The sequence below is a fragment of the Podarcis raffonei genome, chromosome 15, assembly GCF_027172205.1.
Source record: "Podarcis raffonei isolate rPodRaf1 chromosome 15, rPodRaf1.pri, whole genome shotgun sequence".
NCBI classification, from domain to species: domain Eukaryota; kingdom Metazoa; phylum Chordata; class Lepidosauria; order Squamata; family Lacertidae; genus Podarcis; species Podarcis raffonei.
Genome location: NC_070616.1, coordinates 18550413 through 18574693, shown reverse-complemented (window position 1 = coordinate 18574693; position 24281 = coordinate 18550413). Strand labels below are relative to the sequence as shown.

The window sequence follows — 24281 nt, the reverse complement described above, 5'->3', positions numbered from 1 at the left end:
ATTTCTTTATGTTTCCTTGATCCTTGCTCCATATTTTTGATAACAAAGGATTTTTAGGAGGGATGTCACATTACATCACTAGCTTCATATCCAAAAGGAGGAGTGGTAGCAGAGAGCAGACCCAGCCCCACATCTGAGGAAACATCTACCCCAAACTTCCACCTTCCAGATGCACCGTGATCAGCCCCAGCCATCACAGTCAACAGTGAGGGATGTTGGGGACTGTATCCCAACAAGGCTGAAGAAAGCTGATCTAGTTCCAAGCTCAGACTTCACTCTAAGACAGTGTTTCCCAAACTTGGGTCTCCAGCTGTTTTTGGACTACAACTTCCATCATCCTTAGCTAGCAGGAGGAGTGGTCAGGGATGACTGGAACTGTAGTCCAAAAATAGTTGGAGACCCAAGTTAGGGAAACACTGCTGTAGACAATACAAAACTAGATGTATCAATAGAATGACTTGGTATAAGGCAGTTTCATGTGCTCCTGTGTACAAGTCTGGTCAGCTACACTACATGGGATTTGGGGTGGGGCGTGAATTGGGGCCATTTTGTCCTTATCATTTTAAGTCCCAGGGCTGCTTTCCTTTCTGGGCAACCTCCCAGGCTGGTGAAGAATGTGGCCTGGAGACAAGAGGGCATGATCTGGGTTGTGTTGTCGCCTGAGTCCCAAGGGCCACACAAACAGCTCTGGGGGGCACATTTGACCTCCATGCCAGAGGCTCCTTGTTTTTAGGCCTATTTATCACCACTCATGGAGCTGAGCATCTTCAGTTTGCAAAATTTCTCTGAAAGGTAGACAGGGAGGAGTAGGAGGAGAAGGGGGGGGGAATATCCACGGGAGAGTAAACCACATGAATGGCGTTTAAAAACTGAAAGCTGCTACTTTAATTATGGGCTTTCCATTTTATCACCGATAGCATTTTCTCACACATTCATCAGTAGACCTGGTGATAAATCAATTGTGGCTAGCCAGAAGCTGCAGTCTGGCTCCATCCACTTCTCCTCCCTGAGAGCTCTGGAGCGATTAGTATGCAGCTCAGCACTAACAGACTGTGCATTTCACATCAGCTTTGGACAAAGCTGGTATCAAGCAGATGCCCCCAGCAACGATTCTAGGCTGCTGGGTTTGGCTGCAGGGGAAAGAGGTGTGGGAAGGGGGAAGACAGATGAGGAAACGGAGAGAACCGGCTATCTTAATGCTTTTAAGATTTTGCAACACCATCTCAAAGGTAAGGGGAAGGAAAGAAAGGACATTAAAGTGGGCGTTTTAGAGAAATTCTCGTGGGTATCTTTGGCTGCCTCAGTAGTAATAATTGCAAGTGGCTGCTGTGGTGCTTGTGTTCTCCTCCCTAGGGGCTTGCAAAATCTCCCTATGAATATTCCTCTGCCACAAACTCATCAGATGCCGTCAGGGAAACCATTGCTTTTCAGACATGTGGGGTGGACGGAATTTGCTATATGGAGATCATAATGAAGGGTTATTATAGCCTGGTTTGCATGGAGCATTAAACCAGGGTTTCCCCAAACTTGGATCTTCAAGCTGTTTTTTTGGGCTACAACTCCCATCATCCCTAGCTAGCAGAACCAATGGTCAGGGATGGTGGGAACTGTAGTCCAATAAGAGCTGGAGACCCAAGTTTAAGGAAACACTGCATTAAACCATGGCTAAGAGAGGCTGAAATTTATAAACCAGCAATAAACTATGGCTTGCAAGTGGTGTTTGTTCCATGGTTGTGCTGTTGGGCCAGGTTCAGGTGATCAAATTTAAACATAGTTTATTTAACCACAGGTTATAAATCTCAGGTTAGAGTTGCATGGGAATCAGGCTGACAAGGGTTTGATGGGATAATTTTGGAACACTGAGAATCATCAACATCATATATACTGCATTGCATGAGACAGACAGACATGTGTATGCATAGCAGTGACTAGAAAGGAATGACTGCTGGGAGGACTGCAGAACAAAGAAATGCCATGTTGGAAGGTAGCCCCACCTGCAATAAAACCTGTCTCTCCTGTATTGGTCTCTACAGCCACAGCAGGCACTGTAAATCTCCTATGGTTTGACTTTATCCCTGAAGGTGCATATTTCCATGGTCTCCAGCGATTGTTTCATTGCCCTCAGATCCATGGAAAACCACAGGGCTGTCTGGGCTCCATGCAATCAGAGAGGGCGCTTCGGAGCCAAACAGTCAATAGCCCTGGTTAACTCCACATTCCAGCGGGCCACCAGGGAATCAGCTAAAAGGCCATCAACAAGGGATAAAACACCCCCTACCACTCTCTGGAAACCATTTGGAGCCATTAACTGGTAGGAGCGGACCATCAGAATCGATCCCACCTCCCTGCAGAGGGGAAGGGTCATGGAGAAGTCTAGTTGTACCAGGAAGTGATATCTTATCTTTGAATGCATGTGTTATATTTTTTAAAAAATGCAGGGGGGCATAATTGCAGTGCATGTGGGCCCTTTGACCAAAGGTTGTTCCAGAACTAAGCACTATACACTTATGAAATTAATGCACACAAGTTAATCATGTCAACAGTTTCAATGGGCCTATTCTGCACTGGATGCACTTTGGATACAATCTATTTTTTTTTAATAAATGTTTATTTGGGTTTTACAAATAAAAAAATTCATCATTTCAGATAGATCATTACAATAAATAAAGCTCACATAAAAAAGCAGAAAAAACAGAGATATATAACAAAAGAAAAAACAGAAAAAGAGAAAAAAGAAAAATCCACTTTTTTAAAATTTACAAAATTCCATACCCCTCTGTCTTGACCTCCTCACATCTCCCTTTTTGTGTTCCTCTTTATTCCAATCAAATTCAGCAAATTCAAACCCTTATTTAAACCATGCTTAAATTATATTCTTCTAATTATTATGTCCCAATTTTTCATTATTTTAGCCCATTCCTCATCTTATATACTATGACATAATATTATCCTTGTTCATAACCCCTTCTCCTTTTTAACGTTCTTCTTTTCATTCACATTTAACCAGATCCCACAAACCCTGTTACCTTCACTTCCCACATATTAACACTCAGACATTTTGCAATGTTTTTGTAAATAATCCTTAAACTTTTTCCAATCCTGTTCCATCAATTCTTCTCCCTGGTCACGGATTCTGCCAGTCATTTCAGCCATCTCCATGTAGTCAATCACTTGCATCTGCCATTCCTCCACGGTGGGTAGATCTTGTGTCTTCCAATACTTGGCAATCTATAACGTTGCATGGATTGCTCCCTATTCAAGACCCTAGCCACTTCCATTACCATCATCCTTGCTGGTTTTTGAAGCAACAGTTAGTGGTTCATGGCCACTGAATATCATTGGGATGTTCTGGGGGTCCCCTTCAGGGTTTTGACCCCTAACACACACACATTCCTGGTCTGCTAATAGCTTCCTCTGAGTGGTTCCAATTGTGGCTACATATACAAAGCCCTCACAGGCTGAACATCAGAAAGAAAGAGGATGGTTAGGTTAGAAGCCTGATATGCTATTCAGGAAGCTTCTGCCTATTCCCTCCCACTTCCTTTCCATATACAATAACTTGTCCTTCACTATCTGTGGTCCAAAAACCACACAACTCAGCAAAAGCAGCTCTATGTGATTCGGCAGATCGTGGAGCTCAGCTCTCTGTTAATAGGAGCCCCTTGATTGCTAATTGAGGAGACACAACCTTTTCATACATTCATGGCTCTTGTTTGCAGGTGAAAGCCTTTGTTCGAGTGTGCAAAGGGAACAAGGCAGCCTGCAAGACAGTTCCGTTGCTAGAAAGCAGAAGCCCATTAAACTCTTCCTGCTGCGGCAGCACTGACCCTTCCATCTGCACCCCCAGGCGCTATTGAGCAACACACTTCTCGCTCGCTCCACAGCCTGTCACCCACTAAACATTACACTGCCTCTTGATCATTCACTTTTAGGTGCAGGCACCCGACAGGAGAGCCAGGGCATGCCAATCATTTACTTCTTAATGTGAATGGCAATCCCAAAAGGGAGAGATGAGCAGAGGCTAGAGAAGAGCGGGAGAAACTGATGCGTGTGGAGGGAGGCAGTAGCCTTAAGCTCTCAGATCTACTTCCACTGTCAGAGGCCCATTGCTGGGAACTGCAGGTGGGGAACATCCTGATGTATTCAGGCTCTGCTTGCAGGCTTCCACAGGCATCTGGTTGCAACTGTGGGAATAGATTGCTGGTCCAGATGATGCAGCAAAGCTCCTCTGCAGCAGCGGAGGAAGCCTCTCAGGCACCTGCGGCAAACCGCCCATAGGGGCGGGATGCAATTGGTGCCCACGGGGGGTGATCGGCATGGTGATCAGCACCCAATGGGAGTGATTGGCATGGTGATTGGCACCCAGGGGGGAGGTGCGGCAATCCACCTGGGGGGGATTTTGTCACACACACCCTCAGGGATGACACCTGGGGCGAACTGCCCCCACCACCTCCCTTCCTATGCCCCCTGCTCCTCTGACATTCTTCTCTCCAACTTCCAAGGTGCACCACTGATAGGGAAGCAGATGTTCCTGTTAGCCTCGTCTTGAAGACCAATCCGCCACCCCGCTTTCCCAAATGCTCTTTATGGCTGCAGCAAAGGTGTGTTTCTCAGTCTGACATTAATTAGGAGGCTTCGGCATCCAGCCTTCTGGCGCTCTGGCCAGCTGAGCCCCTGCCACGCTGAGCCTTTTTATCTCTTGCTGAGCCTGGGAGATGGAACTCTCGGCCTCCTCTGCAGATGTTGTGAGAGACTCCGAGAGGCTGCAAGGAGCTGTTGCTATAATGACTCTTCTGCTCCAGAAGGCAGGTGGATTGGACACAGAAACAAGGAGGGAGGACAGAGCTAAACACTCCTTTCTCTTTAATGGGATTCTCTCTCATAGATATATAGATATAGATATATAGACACACACACATACTGATTGCAACTCTAGCACTTTCTAATGCTCCTCTCAAACTGCAGTACCAGTTGCATTATGGAACTGTGGCTTTTTGACTGAGGCTAACCTACCTCACAGGGGACGCGGGTGGCGCTGTGGATTAAACCACAGAGCCTAGGACTTGCCGATCAGAAGGCCGGCGGTTCGAATCCCCGTGATGGGGTGAGCTCCCGTTGCTCGGTCCCTGCTCCTGCCAACCTAGCAGTTCGAAAGCACATCAAAGTGCAAGTAGATAAATAGGTACCACTCCGGCGGGAAGGTAAACGGCGTTTCCATGAGCTGCTCTGGTTCGCCAGAAGCGGCTTAGTCATGCTGGCCACATGACCCGGAAGCTGTACGCCAGCTCTCTCGGCCAATAAAGCGAGATGAGTGCCACAACCCCAGAGTCAGTCAGGACTGGACCTAATGGTCCCTTTACCTTTACCTTTAACCTACCTCACAGGGTTGTTGTGGGGATTAAACAAGGGGAGGGAGAGAACCATGTACATCTCCTTGAGCCCCTTGAGGGAAAAGGTTGGATATCAATACAATAAACAAACAAACTCTTGTGGAGCATAACTCCACTCCCCATGCCACCCTTTCTTCTCACTGCCCTCTGTCACTTCCAAGCCTTCTTCCACCAGTATTTATCACAAAGAAGCATTATGTTTTGCAGGCTAATAAGGATCCCATTAAGCAGTATTTGTAACCAAGGTTCAATGGGGTGTGGTCATGGTAGGAGGCGTCAGAAACTTTTGCAATCAACAGCCCAATTCCCAGGAGTCTAGCAATACATTTTGCCTTAGGGGAGCAGAGACCAACACTGAGGAGACAGGACAGTTAGGAGGTCACCATAAAGGAGGTTTCTAGGGGAAATTTTGGGAGAAGTTGCCGACAGAGATAAGCCTCCATTTCTGCATTTTTAATTAGCCACTATGACCTGTGAAGTAAACAAGACAGCAAATCAATTTGAAATGCAACGTTTTCCACAACTGTGAGAGTCCTCTGGAGGCAACTGCTTCTCACAGCCAGAGAGCTGCCCTGGCGCCAACCCTTTGCCAGGTCAGAAGTTCCATTTCAAAATTAAATTAATAGCTATAAACATCACTTTGTGCAAGCAAATGCTTGACAGCGGGTCACGTAGCAAACGATGCATCCTACAATTAACTGTGCACACACACAAACACACACACAGACACACACACACACACACACGAGTCAGTTTCATGGAAAGGCTTCTGATTGGCTCCACCACAGACCCTATTTTGATATTACACAAGTTTGCATGAGAAATTCACAGTTATCACTGTGATGTGCACAGTGGGATGGTATTTCAAAACTTTTGCAGCAAGTTTTAAACTTTTTTACAGTGTTATTGTATGCTTTTATTGCTCTAAACTGCACATATATAATGATATATATAGTCAAATGCTTTTATAAATAAATAAATGGCTCACCGGGCAGGATGCAGTCGCTATGCTAGGATCCCAGCTGATGGGGTGCTGTTGCTGACGGGGAGTGGGAAGGGACAAAGGAATGGGGATGTCAGTGTTGTGCAAACACACTGGTGGGGAGGCTTTCATTGTGTTTGCACCATGCCAATCTCCCTACTCCCTTGCTCCTCCTTCTCTTCCTCCAGGCAAGCAAGAGCAATCCATCTGCCCGGAAGCCATTGGAGTGCTTCTGCTCTACCTAGTGAGCCACTTCTGGTTACAACTTCTGGCCACCCTACAGTCCTCAAAACTGCTTCAAAGGGGAACCAGCTTGAAACAGTTCTGGAAAGAGGAGATAATTTGAGAGAGGGCAAGGGATTTTCTGCACCAGTTCAGTAAGTTTCCAGAATTCTTTCAAAACTATTTTTCTGTAGAGAGGGATGCTGGAGCCTATACAAGAATGCAGAACTGTGCCACTTTTGGTTTCTTATTTATACCATCTTCAGTTCTGTTTGCCACATTTCTTATATCCCTTCAGGAAGTGTGGATTTGTGAGGTTTGCATTAAAATGCAAACCAAATCAAATTCATCTCCCATCCCAAAGTCTGTGTGTCAGCAATAAGTGCTAGGAAACATGAACGCGGAATTTTAAAGAGAGAGAATAAATGCTGCATTAGTATTTAACAATTACATAATTCATTTATACTATTTTAATTATACAATCGGAGGCACACGAAGATGCAACTGAATCAGTTTTAAAGGGGAGTCATAGAATTGTAAAGGGACACAAAGGGTCATCTAGTCCAACCCCCTGCAATGCAGGAATCACAGCTAAATAATCCTTGACTGATGGCCATTCAAGCTCCACTTAAAAACCTCCAATAAAGGTGAGTCCTTCTGAGGGAGTCTAATCCACATGAAGTCGGGAGTGGGTGCCATCTTGTTCTTTGCCTTGGGCAGCAAAATGTCCTGGGCTAGCACTGGCCTACATGCTTTAGTTCCCCCCTTTTTATGACCTTAAAACTAGAAACATTCTGGGAAGTTCTGGAACAAGATGGAGACAGAATAAAACTGCAGAGCTTTGAAAAATTGAAAAACAAAGTGCGAGATTGGCTCCATTATTACCAAATAATGGAGGCATACAATTTGGACAAAAAAGTTGGTTTCCAGGTGGAAAAATCAAAATTGGAAACAGAATTGTTAGATTCAAAAATTAAGAACTTGTCAAGAATGTATAACTTGCTGTTGAAATGGAACACTCAGGATGAAATGGTGAAATCAGCTATGATAAAATGGGCACAAGACGTTGGACATAATATAATGATGGCTGACTGGGAACAGTTATGGACCACTGGTATGAAATTTACGGCATGTAATGCCCCAAGAGAGAATTTAATGAAAATGATTTATAGGTGGTACATGACACCAGTCAAGCTTGCAAAAATTTATAATTTATCCGACAATAAATGTTGGAAATGTAATGAGACTGAAGGTACATTCTTTCACCTTTGGTGGACATGCCCAAGGACTAAGACATTCTGGGAGATGATTTATAATGAAATGAAAAAGGTATTTAAATATACCTTCCTGAAGAAACCAGAGGCCTTTCTCCTGGGCATGGTCGGCCAATTGGTGCCAAAGAAGGATAGAACTTTTTTTATGTATGCAACAACAGCAGCAAGAATACTCATCACGAAGTATTGGAAGACACAAGATTTACCCACCCAGGAAGAATGGCAGATGAAGTTGATGGACTATATGGAACTGGCAGAAATGACTGGCAGAATCCGAGACCAGGGAGAAGAGTCGGTGGAAGAAGACTGGAAAAAGTTTAAAGACTATTTACAGAAATACTGTAAAATTAATGAATGTTAGAAAAATGTTGGAATGAAATTATATGGCTTTAGTAGAAATGTTATAAGGAACTAAGTACAAATAGATTATTAGTGTATTAAAGGGAAAAACAAGGTTAGAATATGTTAAGATAATTACAGGACAGAAAACAGAGGAAGATGGAAAGGAATTGCTGAAACAATTAACAGAAGTGGAATACAAAAAGGGAGGTGTGAGGAGGTCGTTGAAACAAGTGAATGAAAGATAAGATATTGAAATTGTTTGCTGTGTCTTAAATTGTTTTTGGTTTGTTTTGTTAGTTTAATGTCTTACTGTTAGTGTTATGTAGTGTTTTTGTTTGTGTATGGTACTGTATTGTCTTGTTTAACTTTTTTTCTTTCTTTTGTAGTGTTTGAAATGTTGGGAAAGTAATAAATATTATTTTAAAAAAATAAAAAAATAAAACTAGAAACATTCTTTTTTTAAGAAAAGGTCAGATTCCCAGGATGCTCAATGCTTCATCCAGTACTCCATCTCAATGGATTCTGCTCAACACCAGTCATGCTCACCAGACCCACTGGAATCAAATGGCATGGCTAACTCTATTCTATTAATCTCAATGGGTCTACTCTGAGTAGAGGTGAGCTGGATACAGCCCACAACTTGCATATTACCAGACTTTCTTACTTCACTCCCAAAGGTGCATTCCTCCATTGTTTCCTGAGACAGACGGATCCCAAACTTCAGTAGTACGTACTGATGGTTTTACAGTGCATCTGTTAATTGACTGTTTGTTTGGTTTTTTGCTGTTGCTTAGAGATTTCTATATATATTAAGTGGCACAGAAATTGCCTTGGATAATTAAAAAAAAGCATTTTTTAAAAAAATCACAAGCACAGCTTGGCTTGCAACCTGTTTTGACGACAGATTAATTCCTTGTCGACTGCAAACTCGCAACAACGCCTCGCAGTACGGAACCATTTCGTGTCAAATGGAACAGGGGGGACCCAAAGTCTGCTGAAGAATGGTTCATTCCAGTTCTCATCCTCTCTTCTTCTCGCACATGTCGGCCTGCCTTGGAATGGCTGAGGTGGTAGGGGGAGACCTCGTCACTGCAGTAAACAGCCAAGATTCTGAAGCTGCCCAGGAAGCAATGTAGGCCATTAAAGCCGGGGCTGCTTCCTTGGAGGACTCAAGTCTCTAACTGCTCTTTAATTATTCAATGGCTATAAAAAACACCTTGAGATCAACCATTAATAGGACAGGGGAAGCTTACGACTTGAAGTAGCTCTTGCTACATCTTTATCTCCTGCCACTCTATCTCAGGGATGAAAGGATCTCTCGATTAGGCAAAGCATTGGTATTATTAGATTTCCTTAGAGCCCTAACACAGAGATATTAGATTATTACTGCAGATACATTTCTAAGGCACTCATCACTGGAGTATCAGGGTACCAATTACAGAGATTTAGAGATCTTTCGTCTCTTTTTCACTAGAGATGGGGAGGGAGACACACTTTCTCTCTTCCCCTTCTCAACTCAGCCCAAGTCTTTCCAGCTACCCTTTCCACTCATAATTATAATAAATTGTCTATTAACACAGCACCATAGAGTTAATGGACCTCTGCAGGAGTAACATCAGCAAGGAGAGGTTCCTGGCCACAAAGAGCTTGAAAATGAAAGTTTTAACTAGAGGGGATACAAAAGAGGGAGGGAAAGAGACTAGGGTAGCCTAGGAAAACAGAGAAAAGGCAGTTGCACACACATAGGCTTGGTTAATAATTAATAATAATAATAATAATAATAATAATAATAATAATAATTGGCTACAGTTGGGCAAAGGTGATGGGGTTAAGCCAATGCATTCACAGAGCAGGTGAGGGGTGGGTTTTTTTGGGGGGGGTATCTGAGAAGTGATTGGGTGAGCAGAGTACCAGGCAAAAGGAGGGGGTAAAGAGAACAAGTGCAGAGCATGAAAGCTTTGGGCAGCTGAGAATCTTGGCGTTGCAAGGACAAGGCCATTTGAAGAGTACAAAACACAGGAATCTGGCTATCCACAGTGAGAAAAGATGCTGTATTAGAAGGACCATTCACCTGATCCATCAGGCTCTTCTCAAGTTCTTAAGAAGTAAGAGGAGAAAGGAAGAAATGCTTGGGAAGAGCCAACACCCCAGAGTTTGTACTGAATATCAAGACAGATGGAAAACAGATCACATGGCATCAGGATAGGGATATGCCAAAGTGCCTATTTTTTTTTTATTTTTTTTTTCAAAATCCTTTATTAGGCATATCACACCTCACATTAACAAACAAACATCATATACAGACTGTATAAAATACGGGCTCAGCGAACACAATTTATCCCAGTCCTATTCTTAACTCCAAAAAATAAATCAATGTACATAAATAATATAATACAACACAGCAACATCACCTACCATTAAAACCACTAAGTCTCTTTATGATGGCCCATTCTTTCTTCATGGACAGCACTTAAAAATTCAGCCGCTATTAAAGTAATTTTATCATCGCTGTCCGCCAGCAGGTCCTGAACAGTTGGTTGTGTAAAAAACTGTCCATTAAATTTTAGGGCCTCAAATAATTGTCTTCTGGCATAGCTGCCAAAATCACAGGAAAAGAATATATGTTCTAGAGTATCGGGTTCCTGTTTTCTGCATTTACAGAGACGCTCTGATTCTGGGATAGCTAAGTATCTTCCTCTCACTACCGCCGAGGGAAACATGTTAAATCTGGCCAACATAAACAGCCTACACGATTCATGTTTCTTCAGATTTGTCATGTATCCCTTTTGGAAATCTCTACACAAAGGGAGATTTAGGTGGATAGGAGAGCAGGTGCTGTGCTTTGCAACCTCAAGCATGGCGAGAACACTTTTTTCTGTGAGGGTCTTCCTGATAATTTCCCATATATCTTTGGGATCAGAGATTTCAAAATCAGTTAAAGTGAGCCCTATCGAATCCAGTTTTCTCCTACAAATCACTGATAGATTGTAGATTGCCCTATCACTTAAAAGATCGTAAAGTATAGTATTAGGGGATAGGGCTCTATAATGGAGGAAGATCCAATATTTCAAGGTCCTCAGCCATGCCCTTACTGATAAAGGCAGTATTCCCAGCTCACAACATATTGTTTCATATTTTACAGAGTTTGCAAGTCCTAATAATGACCTCAAAAGGGATGCGTGAAATTTATCCAACCTCTTGAGGTCACCTGAAATCCACACTGGTGTGCCGTATAGAAGTTGGGCACAGAGTTTCATGTCAATCACTTGCAATACAGCTGGAATAAATCTGTTTCCTACTGGAGAAAAAAAATAGGATTTAATATGGTGGGCTGTCACTTTGGCCTTAGCTATTGCAGCACATATATGTGTATTCCAATTCATATTATTTTTGAATGTGATTCCCAGATAATTGAAGTGCTTAACTTCCTGTATTAGATGTCCATTAATTATACAGCCTTTTGGGTTCCCTCTCTTTCTGAATTGCATAATCTTTGTCTTATCATAATTAATTTTGAGATTATTGAGAGAGCAGTAGTTTGAGAAACTCTTAAATAATTTTTTTAAACCCAAAACAGAGAGTGAAATAATTACAGCATCATCTGCATAAAGTAATAAAAAGAGTGGGCTATTGTTTAAATAAGGAGTATGAGTGGTTGCATTTTGAAGAAATAATGGTAGGTCAGATAGAAATAAATTAAATAGGGTAGGGGCCAAGATACAGCCTTGCCTAACTCCTCGATTATTCAGAATAGGACCTGCAAGTCTACCATCTTTTGATACTTTAACATATATTTGGTTATTAGAATGTAAACTTTGAATCAGTGTAAGTAGATATGGGTCGATACCAAGGTGTTCTAGTTTAGTCCATAGTTTATTGCGGTCGACCGAATCAAAGGCACTTTTTAAATCCACAAATGCCACAAAGAGTTTTCGTTTATTTCTCATGACATATTTATCCACAAGATGACTTAACACTAGACACTGGTCAAGAGTTGACGAGCCTGCCTTAAAACCAGCCTGCTCTTTACCAGGTAGACCTTTTGTCAGCATCCATTCTTCCAATTTAATAAGCAGAGATTTGGCATAGATTTTACTTATGCATGGTAACAAACTTATAGGCCTGTAGTTCTCTTGGCAATTCCTATCACCTTTTTTAAAGATTGGTACCACTATTGAGTTGTTCCACGACTTAGGTACAAGAGCTGAGTGATAGATAGAATTAAAAAGCGGTACAAGTTTATTGGCCCACCATTCTACATCTAATCTCAACAGGTCTATTGGAATGCCATCCATACCAGGTGATTTCCCTTGCTTAAACGAAAAGATTATCCTTTTCATCTCCTCAACAGTAATTTGAAATTGTGTGGTTTTTGCCAGAGAAAATTTAAAATTTTCCTTTTTACAAACTTGGTGATCATAAAAAACGGCAGTAAAATGTGAAATCCAAGCCTCATCGCTTATATTAGGGAAATCAATGATATCTTTTATTGAGAGAAGTGACCAAAAAGTTTTGGTATCTTTAATTTCTAATGCAGTAACAATTTTAGACCATTTGGCTAGTGCGAACTCAGATTTTTTTTCCAGGAGCATGTTCTTAAAAGCTTTTTTCATTTCAAAATAAGTCTTCCAGAGACCTTGATAGTTGGTAATATAGGCTTCTTTTAGACAAGTTCTAAGTTCTTTCTTATAGTTAATGCAATCTTTATCAAACCAGTTATACTTATTTGAAGGTTTGTTGCTGAACTGAGGGTCTAAAAAAGAAGAAAATAAATCCTGGATAGTCTTATAATAACAATCATTATCCTCCAGGGGCATCAAATTTTGGTTAGCCACAGGTTCAAGAATAACTGGGTTATTTTCAAATACTGCTAATAGATCCTCCCTATTTTTATCACTTATATAAACTCTTTTGGCATAGATAGTCTTATCAATACTAATAAGAGGACTAATATCATTATTTCTAGGATTCATGTACATCTCTAAAACTATTGGGAAGTGGTCACTTTCTGAGCGAGGTACAACTGTAAAAGAGGCAACTTCATTTAACATTTCAACGGAAACTAGAGAATAGTCGATTACGCTCCTACCCCTTTTGGAGCTGAAGGTAAAATTTCCTGGAATATCCGGCCACATTGAGCCATTCAAAAATGAGAGGTTAAATTCTAAAACCAATTGTAAAAGTTTTCCTCCCGCTTTATTAATAATGATGTCCTTTGAATTCCTCCCTATTCTCAATGGAAGAGGGGCGTCTTCAGCTAGATTTGAGACATAGTGTTTATAGAGTGCCTATTTTCAGCCCGTGACAAGCTTTCCAAACTTCACTTACAAGCACCTGCTCTGCCACCTGAGGAGAAATGGGAATGTGTTGCTCCGTGTCCCCACCTCCAGTGTGTGCCACAACGTTGTCATCCCCAACCGCCTCTTCACCAAACTCAGCAAGAGGGGGAATGTTCCACAATGCTTTCATGCTTGTCTTTTCTGCCTCAGGGGTGGGTAAGATGAGCAAGAGAGGGGCATTCCACAAGATGGCACTTGTCTTCTCTGCCACAGGGGCAGGGAAGGCAAACAGCAGTGCCATGTGCTGGAATGCTCCCAGCGAGAGGGGCATTCCGATGGCAGTGGAAATGGTGGGGCAGGCGGAGTGCCCCACTTGAACTTTTGCCGCCTGAGGCAGCTGCTTCATTCTGGCTCATGGATGGGCCAGCTATGCTTATGAGTCTGCTCTGAATCATAACCATCATAAAAATTCTGAATTGCCTTTATTTATTTATTTATTTCACAAAATCTAAATGCATCTTGATTGGAAAACAAAAAACAAAAAATCAGCTCTCAAAGTAGTTTCACATGTGTGCAAAGGCAAATTACAAATATACCACAGAACAGCATGTCAAATAGTTTTCCAAACTGTACAAAAGCAGCAGCAACAACTGAAGACAGGTTTTAAAACTGTATTGTTTTAACAGAAGATCTAAGTCAGGTAACTCCATGAAAATTTGCAGTTCTATTTGCCTTTCATCTCAATGTCTGAATGCATTTTGTACTAAAATGCACACCCACACCTTTGGGACAGTTTTGGAGCTAGGAACTGCATTACAAAATTTGGGAAAGTGCAAAAAAACCCAAACAGCAACATTCCGATCTGCATACAATTTGGTGAGTATTAGGTCAGTTTGCTTGAAAATTCAGACTGAACGACATTCATCTTCTTCCTCCCTGTTTGAGCACAGAGAAAGAATGGTTTAAGTATGCCTGGAGGTGAGAGGACAGATGATCACAAAAGGACTGAGGTAATAACCAGATATATTTCAGATGGTGAACTACTCCTCTGTTTTAAAAGCAACACATCCAGGGCAGCACAGAGAGTTGATGGGAACCAAGAGGAAGGAAGTTTGGATGTGCAAATGAATGCGATAACATGCCTGAAGTGGGACTCCACAAAATGTAGGACTTGTCAGAAGAGAAAGACTTGTTATTTAGGGAATAAATCTTTGCCCTGGATTCTTTTTCATAAGTAAAGTTACTGTTATCAAGGGCTGCAAGCCTCCGATCCACTGACCTCCAAAATATTGTGACTGCCATTAATATACCTTCTTGCAAAGGAGACAAAGCTTTCAACCCACCAAGACATTCACACAAGATTCATGTTTCCCAATTGTTGGAATAAGGGTTGCATAGGACAGAACATAACCACTATACAAATATGACTTATGCTAAGTGCTTTTCAAGCTGTATAGGGCAATATAACAATCCTTCCATCCCATGATACTATGCCATGCCTTCCTCTGTGGCAATATCTTGCAGAGGATGCGTTATTGGGCTTCATCCAAACACCCTTCACATACCCTTTATTCCTTTACTTATAGAGACTCTACACACACACACAGTGCTAATCTTGCCCATGAACTGCTACAGAGCAACTCTAATACTACCATCGCTGGCTGAGCCGATGAGAAAAAATAAAAATTTAAGCACATAATCTGTTGGCGCAGATGTATAAGCACAGAGACAACAATTTCCCCAAATATTCCAGGGCACAATTGTTTCCTGCTCTCCTCTCCAATCTCAAGCACCTCTCAGCTTGACACACTCTGAATCCCAAAAGGCAATGTGCCTTGAATTCCATTTTGTTCCTTTGGTTTATTTATTATCCTTTCTGTTTGAACTTCCACCTCCTTCTGCAGAGGGAGCAAGAGAAGAGATAAAAACAGCAGCAGCCTCAAAAAGGTACAAGGGCAGAGACAAACCTAATAATACGTGACAAAGAAAAGGGCATTTTCTCAAAGATACTTAAATCCAACATGGATTGAGATAAACTTTGAACCTACTGGTTGAACACAGCAGCACAAGGGTGGGATACAGAAGGGCTGAGTTAGCCCTAAAACAACCCATGCAATTGTGCCTGCTTCAAAAGACTGCATAGTGGGAAAGGGTATGGAAACCAAGCCTTATGACTGACTTTCTATAACTGTGTTAACCTCAACCCAACTCGCTTGGACCTAGAGATGGGTATCCAGTCAAACCTTGGTTGTTGAAAGCAATCTGTTCTGGAAGACTGTTCGACTTCTGAAACGTTCAGCAATGGAGGCGCGGCTTCCGATTGGTTGCAAGAACTTCTTGCACTCAAGCAGAAGCCACGTCAGACCTTCGGGTTCTGAAAAACGTTTGAAAACCAGAGCATTTACTTCCAGGTTTTTGGCATTCGGGAGCCAAAACGTATGATAACAGAGGCATTCAGGAACCGAGGTTTGACTGTATCTGTCAATTCTGGTTGCTCTCAGTTTTGTATTATTCTTTTTTCAATCTTAAGTGCAGTTCCTCACATTTGTACATCAGTCTGTATTAAAAGAAATTAAAAAGTCATTGTGAAAACTCTTCATTTGAGTGCAAATTTACCCCATTATACATACTTTTCTATGCAGTTTTGCCTTACATAGATACTTTTTGCAAAACAATTTGCCCTACTATAATGAACTTTTGTGTGTTATTTTCACCAATATATGCACACTTTACCCTACTATATATGCATTTTTGCATACAAGACATGGCTGGAGAGCTGCATTGCAAAATTCAGATGTCTGACTTTCAAAGGATTGCTGCGTTTCAGTTCATGTATTGTTTCAGAAAGTGCAAATTAGATGGGCTTGCCTTTAAATGCTAACTGAATTTATTTTCTCATCCAACCCTACTTGGACCTGACCTAACTGACTAGACCTGACTTTTCATAACACAGGAAGGCAATTCCCATATCATCTCAGTAGGTATATTAATTGAATTCTATGAATTGATGAAATTAGTTGTTACTCCACAGGGAGAAAAGATAATATAAACCAGCAAGGATGGTGACTGTATTGCTAATCGCTCTCTTCCCCCAGCCCTCCGTTTCAGGCAATGCTAGAGTTCCTTGGAAGCTTCCCGGGGATAATGCAATGAGAAAGAGCTTTGCCTGCGGCTATCAACATACCACTATAATGTGCAACCAGGACAAAGTGTCTACATTCACACCATACATTTAAAGCACAGTGATGGCACTTTAAACAGTCATGGCTCCCCCAAAGAATTTTGGGAGCTGTTGTAGGACTACAAGAAGTTTTGTAAGGAGAACTATATGAAATATTGCAGAAAAGATTTATGAGAATGGATTTTGAGTTATGGATTATAAAAAAGTAATAGTTGGGATAACAAATGTAAGATTAAGAGATGAGGTTTGAAAATCATTAGATATGGCTGATGGAAGTCTCAAGCTTAAATACGAAAAATGTTGTATAAGATGAGATGAGATGTTCTGTTCTGTTTGGAAAATATGTGTAGAAACTAATAAAAATGTATATTAAAAAATACAAAGAATTTTGGGAGCTGTAGTTCATTAAAGGTGCTGTGAGTTGTCAGGAGACGCCTATTTCCCTCCCAGAGCTAAAATTCCCTGAGTTCCCTGGGAAGAGAGAACTGCCAAACCACTCCAGGAGCTATAGCTCTGGGACAGGAATAGAGGGTCTCCTAAGAGCTCACAGCACCATTAACAAACCACAGCTCTCAAGATTCTTGGGAGAAGCCACAATGGCTTAAAGGGGTATCATGGTTTTAAAGGTATGGTGTGAATGTGGCCAGTGTTGGGCATAATCTTGAGGGGGGTGAGGAATTCTGAGCTCAGAAGGAGCAAATAGGCCGAGTCACTGTGGCCAGCATCCTATAATAAAGGAATGTCCATCCTAGAAGATCAGACCCTCCAAGTATCCCTATTTTCCAGGGAAAGTCCCAGATTTACAACAGCGACCTGCTGTTTCTGATTTGATCCCAGAATGTCCTGCTTTTCCTTAGGCTGTACCTTTTTTCATCGGAGAAATGTTGGAGGGTATGGAGTTATGGAACCTCTGAGCCAAGGAAATAAGTAAATATGCAACATTTAGAAGACATCTGATGACATTCTTGTACAGTCGTATCTTGGTTCTCGAATGCCTTGTGACTCAAACGTTTTGGCTCCTGAACGCCAAAAACCCAGAAGTGTTCCTGTTTGAGAACTTTTTTTCTGATGCGGCTTCCGATTGAGTGCAGGGCAGGAAGCTCCTGCAGGCAATTGGAAGCAGTACATTGGTTTTTGAACATTTTTGGAAGTTGAATTGATTTCCAGAAAAGATTCCATCCGAGAACCAAGTTACGACTGTATAGGAAACTTTTTAAATATTTAATTGTTGTGGCAACCCAGTCAGAGGAGTGAGGCATCAATAATAAAATTATTAATATCATTATTATGGAGTTGGACGTCCCTATTTTCATTGGAGAAATGTTGGAAGATGCCCCTGCTTATATTCTGCAAGCAAGATGGCACATCTGCAGAGCTCCCTCAACAAATGTGTTGGTTTAAAAGCATTCCCCGCCCTTCCTCTCTCTCTTTGTCTCTCTCTCTCATGACAAGATAGTTTAGAAAGCCCTGCCCTGGCAAAACGAGATCCTCTAGTCCATCATTCCTACATCACCTTCTGGCCTTCAGTTCACTTAAACCTAGAACAGTCGTGTTTGAGCAGGGAGTCATCTCTGCCACATTCCTTCGCCTCCCTTTCCAAGCACACAGTCAGACTGCAAGGATATTAACATGGATGGCAGAGCCTGTCAGGCAGCCTGACAACAGCGAGATTTCATTAGCGTCAAAAGGAGGAGCGGAAAGTGGGGAGCGGGGTGGGGTGGGGAGAAAAACACCTCCTGGAGCCCCCCTGAGGAACTCCCCTCCAGTTCATTCATATTCTACAAGTCTCACACAACCTTCAGTGGATGCCAGGTGCAATAAAGGAAAGTTTGCCACTGAGCCTGATGGCAGAACAGCCCCCGAGGCCCTCCTCACACTGCCTCCAGGCACAGAGTAACTCTGGCTGGCTTTGGCGAACCAGGTCCTCACCTCCTGGCAGGCAAGAAAGCACACTCAGATCCTTTCTTCTTCATTGCCTGGGGCTGGAGGCGGCTGGAAGAAAAAGGGAGAGGAATGAAAGGGAGAAGGACAGGGGCAGGCAGCGAGAACCACATTCCAGTAATCCATAGCTGCTAATTGATTTGGAGTTTCGTTTTCTTCCTTCGTCTTCTCTGAGTCGACCCTTTGCGTGTCACGCCTCGGGACGTCCTTCCCCCCTTTCCCGTCAGTGCAACAGAGGAAGGCACCGCCAGCCTCAGAGAAGCCCTTAGCCGATTAAGAGAGTCCCCACTTGGCATTCCGCGTACACAAATGCTCAATCTGCACGCGGCGGCGAAGAGTATTTCTGCTCCCTTCTCTCTTCGCAGCGTCTGTGCCTTCCCCTTGAATAAATCAATACGAACGTAGCCCCAAGCCTCAAACAGAGAAAGAGATTGCTTTCACCTTCAGCCGGAGACCCCAGGGTGAAGGGGCTGGTGGAAATGTGTGGAGGCAGCCTGAATAAACCCAGCCAAAATTAAAAGGAACCTGTGCGGGTTCCTTTTACTTATTTATTACTTATCTGCTGCTTACAGGAACACAAAGCAAATAGAGAGATACTCTGGACTGGCACGTGGGAGACAGGCTGCAACAGTTCTGTTTGCTTCTCCGGAGCTGCAACACTGCCTGCATGCTGCGTGGACCAGAGCTCCATGAGATTAATGCATTAGTTAGTGCACCTTCTTTAATAGATCTTTGTCTTCTGTGCCACAGTTTCAAAGCTGCTAAGAATGATTCCAGAACATGAAAAGAAGAAGATTCCTGGGTTATTGTAGCCCTTTAACATTGAGACTATCTTCATCCTACAGATTACTTTTAGTCTCCTTTTCAAAGAATTTCAAATTATTTAAAGCTTAGCAGTCTGACACAAAGTGTAAAGCAAAGACAACCACAAAAGGTTATAAATTGCAAGCTAGCCAAAAGAGAGCAATAAGAAGGTTCAGGGCAGCCTGATTACAAACATTTCAAAAACTGCCCATGTTGGGAGTCAAAGGCCTGCAAAAAAAGGGAGTCCTGGTTGTCCACTTAAACATGGGGTAATTCTTGGCCTCGAAGACCCTTCCAAAGATCGTATTCCACTTTTTGTGCCTCCACTGATAAGGCCCCAAATCCCCACAACACTAGCAGGGTGGCTATTCAGCAAGGCGGCCATGGCTGCAGTGGCAAGGCCAAGCTGGGCTCTGGGGTTCAGAGACCCCCAATGGCAGGCAGAGCAGGACAGGGATCCCTGATTCACACCCCCTCAAAATTGTGCACAGAGGGCTACAGCCCCTCTTGCCCCCTCACACTACACCCCTGCAAGTGCAGGACCTCAAGAGAGAAACGCTTTTGCTCTTACACATATACACACATGCACAAACACCCATCTACCTCTGTTCATACTTCTCTAAATGGTCTCCACTTAGATTTAGAGGAGACCATTAGGATGGTGCAAAACCTGTCCCCTTATCATTATGCATTTTTCCACCTTCCACCTATTTGGAGCATTTATGCTGCTGATGCTGCATTTTTAGGACCACAAAAGCAGGCAAACTACTACTACTACTACTTCTTCTTCTTCTTCTTCTTCTTTTGCAGAGTGGATCCAAAGCATCGTATACATATTATGTACAATTGTACATTATATCCACCCCTGCAAATAGCGGCTCAGAGCTCCTGCTTCTTTTCTCAGTGTCAGGAAGATAACTCTCTTTTTTCTCTGGCGCCTGTAATACTGCTAATGTCAGATGTCAGGGAAAACTACATGCCCTAGGCTCCTAGCACTTGTAATATGACATAAATGCATTGCAGACACCAAGGAAGCAGAGAGAATCCTCCAAGGCTTCCCTACCTTTCAATGACGAAAGCTGTTCCAGTACCAGCTGCCAGCAGCCAAGAAGTTTAGGAGGCTCATAGACTGGGCCGATATGTATGAGTCATTAAAAAAGGGAGTGACCTTCTACACTTCTACTTATAATTGCTGGCATCCACTCAGAATGAAACCCTTCATTCAGGCCCTTCATTAGCCAGAGTACCAGCATAACACGTGCACTATTGACTTGACTCTGCACTGCCCACGAACCTAACGAGTCAAATACTTGGTCCACCTAGCTCAGTATTAGCAGGGGCAGAGGAAGGGGGATGCAGTAGGTGCAGGCCGCCCCGGGTGTCACCACTGAGGGGGGTGACAAAATGCAGGGCGGCACTCACCGCGGGGCCTGCAGGCCACCTGAGCCACGCATCTCTCCTGGGAGATGGTCTGCCCACTGCCTCCCCCCCCAGCTGTAGGGTGGCTGAGTGGGAGGAGGTAGGCAGACTCTGGAGGCCCCGCGGTGTGCCCCACCTTCGGCTCACCCCACCCCTGGGCATGCCGCCCCAGGTGCCTGAGCACCTTCCTCCGCCCCTGAGTATTAGGACATTTTTTTAAGCCAGAACTCACCAGAATTGAGTTACTCTTAGGTGGGCACCATTGCCATCATGAGAGAACAAGGGAAGTGTTTATGGTGAGTTCCAGCACCTCCTTTTTTCTGGAAAAATAGCACCGCTAAGTATTGCCCATGCCAAGAGGCAGCAATTCCCGCCTGACATGGAGACATTGAAGATTGAAACTGGGCCCTTCTGCATGCAGAGCTGAGGCCCCACCACTGAACTATAGTGTGCTCCTTTTTGTCCATTGTGCAGATGATCCATCCAATTTGACCATGGAGTCAGCGACAACATCCACAAGCCGGCTGCCTTATCGGGACACTTATCCCCAGCTGGAAATGTGTGCTATTTGCAAGAAATTATGGATACTCACTGCTTCTCATCCAACACATGGTGCAAAGTCTGATACAGACATCTGCCAAGAAACACCTTGTCTTCTCCAGGCAAAGCATTAAAATCTAAAAATAGAGTAGCTCCCCTCCTCCCATCCCTACCTTCTCCCACCCAATTATAAAGTTTGACACTATCTGTTAGCGTTCTTTTCTGTTGGCATAAACCCAGGCACAAACACAGAGAAATTAATAATAATTGTTGTGTCGAAAAGAAAAGGGATAAAAAAAGAGGATGCAATCAGGACGCAGAAGAGAAAGCAACACAAACAAATGGTATTTATCCTCCCATACGATCCTCTCTCTTTCCTCCCCCGTTCCCAAGGGACAGCGATGATAATGCTGGTGAAACAGATGAATCAGGGCTAATGTGAGGATTAGGAATGGATTCCAAAGCCCCAGCCCAGCCTGGAAGAGAAAGCGGACTCTTAATTGAAATCAGAGCTGGGATTTTGAAGCCTCTACAGAGTTGGGTTAAGTCCACCGGGGCCATGCAGACAGAGAGAATATGAATGGCGTCTCTTTTCAGGAGGGCCCAAGAAGGGGATGGGGAAAGCTTTTTTAAAACATCCATTTGCACAGAAGCACACTTGACTGGGGGACAGACAATAGCTGGGGAAGGAACCGTAATACTTATCTTTGCTCAAAATGTGCATCGGCAGGGGTGTGGAACTGGATCTAGAGAAGGCAAGCTCCTTGTCTCCCCCACCAGCCATGGGCAAAGGATGACAGGTGGATGGGACCATGCACCTGTCAATCACCTGATGCAATGGTGAACGCTGGGGCTCGCAACCTTCTCTTTTTGAAGTCAGGTTTGAGGCAGATGGGCATGGTTCGGCCAAAACAGCTTCACAATCCCAACAGGCCTCCCCACCCTGATGTACACAGTCATTTCTTTTAACCTGCTCTTGTTTCTGATCAAAAAATTTTTCTGAAACACCATAAAATCTGGCAGAACTTGAATAAATCATTGGGATGTGGAAGTGACTGGGTACACCATGTATGACAACGGTTCTGCCACCACAGCCTGTGGGGCCAAAACAATAGGGTATTCTGCAAGCCACATATGGCTGTCCATTGGAAGCTCCTGGTTTTGCCACCTACCTCAGCCTGCAAGAGAGAAAGAGAAAAGGTGGGGCAGTAGCTAGCTGCATTTAACTCCTTGACAACCAATAGGAGATGCCATGGCAAATCTCTGCCCATGTTTTGCAGCTAATTATACCCTAACCCAGGAGTTTGTGTCCCTCCACATGTACTTGGATTGCCATTCCCACAATGCCTGACCACTGGCCATGCTAGCTGGGGCTGATGGCAGCTGGAGTCCCAAAACTTCCGGAGGCTCTCATTTTTACCAATGAGCTAAACTTTATGCACAGCTGAGCGCTCTAAGCTTTCTACCTCCGAATGTTAAGCCCCACTGTGTCCAAAATGGGGCTTCTTCCAAGGTAAATTCATATAGGACTTTGGCCTTAACGGATTAATCCACTTATTAAAGTTTGAGCTCTACTTTTTACTGCTATAATGATTTGCTGCACTATCCTTCTCCCACTCTCTCTTAATCCTGTTATTTTATTATGGTATTTGACAGATCTACATTTGAATAAACAAATGGAAATCATATTAAATTTCTCCTGTGCCACAATATTTTATATCACACAGTACTGGTAGAATCCAGAGTTATTTTCAATTAAATTCTGTCATTACAGGACGAGAGAACAGAGAAGTTGAAGATGATAAGAAGGGAGAATTTCCTCATTGGAGTTATGACAAGACTCAGAAAAATTTGCATGATTTTAAAAGATGAAATATGATGATTGGTCAACAAATTTAATAAAGCATTTGCCATTATTTGATTGGGTCTGGTCTTGTACAGGCTGCATTTGTCTTTATGGATTGCTTCTGCCTGCTCTTTTATGAGAATTATTCTATTATCTCCACTCTTGTTTATTTTCCTGTAATTATACTGAAGGAAATCAATTAATATATTTTTTTTAGTTCATCAAAACTGCCAACCATCCTTCCAAAGGTTTTTACTCCCACTTTTTTTTTAAGGAAATGCAATTTTACAGTAAAACAACTTGTATTCCAACTTGTATGTCCACACTGTTTAGAAATATTGTTGTCATTTTTTTCTTGGTTGTACTTGAAAATCATTTAAAAACAACAACAGTGGAGTGAAATAGCATGGGGGAAAGATAATAAAAAATGGGGGAGTGACTGTTTCTTACCCACCCAATATCCAACATGGTGTAAGGAAGAATTGGGGGCAGAGGTGATCAGAGTGACCATATTCTGCTTCTTCCATGCAAGCTGGATTTCTTCTCATATAAAACTACTTCTTGCACATATAAAACAAAGGGAAGGCGCATTGTAGTGACTAATACTGTGATCCAGGATGGAGTCTCAGGTTGAAATCTCACCCCAGCTCTCTAAGTGACCTTATATACTTCAGGTTCTCCAGTGGGGACCAATAAGAAAGAGGAATCCAAATAAGCTTTAATATAGGAATAGGAAACATATGCTCCTCCATAAGAACATAAAAAGAGCCACGTTAGATCAGGTCAATGAACCATCTAGTGTAGCATCCTGTTCTCACAATAGCCCACCAGATACCTATGGAAAACTCACAAGGAGACCTGAGCACAACAGTAATCTCCCCTCCAGTGGGTTCCAGCAACTGGTATTCAGAAGCATTATTGTCTCCAGTGCTGGAGACAGAGCATATCATGGCTACCAACCATTGATGGTCTCCTCCTCCTTGCGTTTGCCCAGTCCTCTTTTAAAGCTAGGAATCTGTCCAATCCTCTCTTAAAGTTTGATTTAGGTTAGTCAGGTTGGG

At 42.9% G+C, this 24281-nt stretch overlaps 1 protein-coding gene and 1 long non-coding RNA gene across 2 annotated transcripts in view; one reads left to right on the top strand and one right to left on the bottom strand.

The window, feature by feature from the left end:
- The window catches only part of NTM (neurotrimin), an 813345-nt gene that overhangs the window by 716014 nt on the left and 73050 nt on the right, over window positions 1–24281 (bottom strand). The window lies entirely within an intron of this gene.
- On the top strand, window positions 22516–23295 carry LOC128402988 (uncharacterized). The gene is made up of 2 exons (XR_008327829.1): window positions 22516–22574; window positions 23149–23295. It is a non-coding gene; the product is annotated as an uncharacterized LOC128402988 (long non-coding RNA).